Source organism: Salmo trutta, chromosome 34, assembly GCF_901001165.1.
Source record: "Salmo trutta chromosome 34, fSalTru1.1, whole genome shotgun sequence".
NCBI lineage: Eukaryota > Metazoa > Chordata > Actinopteri > Salmoniformes > Salmonidae > Salmo > Salmo trutta.
The window spans coordinates 6,201,591-6,203,626 of record NC_042990.1 but is presented as its reverse complement, the minus strand read 5'-3'; the positions used below and the strand labels follow the sequence as shown (position 1 = coordinate 6,203,626).

Genomic DNA, 2,036 nt, shown 5'->3' with positions numbered 1-2,036 from the left:
ATATACTTGTCTGTACAGTAAGTAAATGTAGGAAATCCAAACTGTTTTTCTAATGTCTAAAATAAAATATATGTGTATAATATATACTTGTCTAACGTAAAGCAATGCAGAAGCAGTAAGCATTGTAAATGATGATAGAACACATCAAATTAATGTGAACATGAGGACACAAAGGAGAGATTTAATAAAATATCATATTTTAATACATTTTTAATGCTGAAAAAATCTATGTATGGCAAATCCACTCTGGGCAAATGGCCTGTTGGACAAAAATAAAAAATAGTTAACATCCTTGCTACTTCAGCCATTTGCTATGTTAAAGTAACATCTCAGTTAATGATGAATGGATACAATTTGGAAGGATTTTCCAGAGTCATACCTCAGTAGGGTAGAGTGTCAGGTGGCACAACCATTGGTGCCATGAGGTCAAAGTGTGAAGGAGGGAGCAAGCCAGAGAGCTGTCTAGGAAGCAGTCCAGGCCCATGGCTTGGAGGCTTTGAGTTGGTCCCATCATTGTAATGCATTGTAGGGTATCTGCTGCGGCATAGACCTGCTGGTAGTGGGAAAGGTGTTAGCAGGAGACCACCAGGGACATCTATGATTGGCTGACACAGTCTTGGTTAAACCACATGTATTCTAAAGCAATATTCACCTGCTTTCATAGAGTAAGGATTGACTCCTTTGGGGACACTGCCAGTGTTCCCCTGATATCCATATGTCCCCATCGGTGGAGGTGGTGGTACACACTTGTTCTGTAAAACACATCAACACATTTTCCAAATTGTTAGTAATATTATCACAGTTGAAATACAATGGTTGTTCACTGTTTTTAATTTCATTGAATTTAAGTGTGTACCTCAGCCTTGGGCTCAGTTTTTTAACCCATCTGTGCAGAGTTGGATCCCAGACAATCTGAGGAAGAAGATATTAGCAATGTGAAGCAAGCCACAAATTATAATTTTTTTATCCACTCAATTGTCTCTACATAGAATAAAGTGTTAATAACCAGTTCCTTACAGATCTGTCTTTGTCCTCAGGTAGATGAACCTCCTTCTTATTAACTCTTCCACTCCCAAAGACCCAGCTGCGCCAGCCTCCACTGTTATTGTGAACAGCAGGGGTCTCGGGCTCAGCCACCGGCCGGCTGCCAGTCTGGCTCTGAGGGTTGGCATCGGAGTGTTCCGGCTTGGTGATGGACATCATAGCAGGATGCTCAACATATCTAAGTCGGACATCTGTAATAAGTGGGAGAAGTCAGGCCACTCTGCTCATGTCACCACACAGAACAATTACTAGCTGACAGGTAGAACGTCTCGCTCTGATACTCTGTTACAACCCAATCTTAACCTACACGCAGTCACAGGGATTACTGGGAGGTTACTCCAGGACTGCGATCGCATTGTTTTCGTTGCAAAATCAACAATTCCCTGCATATTATGTGAGGGCTTACAAATTTGACCAATCATCAAACTATTTCTGCATAAAATAGTCACGTCATCACAATATTACCGCATAGAACTGACCCATTACCACAGTACAAAAAGAGGGCTCGCAATTTCAACCAATCACCGCACATTTACTGCATAATATGGTTCAATCAAGCCAGACGTCAACAGTTTTTTCCCTTGTCAGCGCATTTTTGCAACAAATTGGACAAAACAATTGCATATTGCTATGCAAAATGTCATAATTGTCGCTGCAAAATCTAGCATATTTATCAGCTAATATCAAAAAAATCCATGCGAAATCCTGGAGAGATTCACCAGAGTATGAAAATGTATACACTCACTACTGTAAGCAGCTCTGGAAAAGAGCGTCTGCTAAATGACTAAAATGTAAAAGTAAAATGGAGCTAAACCTGTTGTATGTAGAAAATGCATGAAAGTATTACAGCTATATACTCACATGAGCCATACATTTAATCTATCACAACTTATTCTCACGCTATCACAATGGTAATTTCTTTACTAATTAGGTAAGGTTAAGTGACCTCTTCTCTTGGAATAGAAATCCACAGGTGGAGTACACGCTCCACC

The 2,036-nt window shown here is 40.2% G+C and overlaps 1 long non-coding RNA gene across 1 annotated transcript; it reads right to left on the bottom strand.

Moving 5' to 3' along the window:
- Window positions 1-583: 583 nt before the first annotated feature.
- On the bottom strand, window positions 584-1,131 carry LOC115173401 (uncharacterized). The gene is made up of 3 exons (XR_003871605.1): window positions 1,018-1,131; window positions 857-912; window positions 584-752 (listed from the first exon to the last, which is right to left on the bottom strand). It is a non-coding gene; the product is annotated as an uncharacterized LOC115173401 (long non-coding RNA).
- Between the last annotated feature and the right edge of the window lie 905 nt (window positions 1,132-2,036).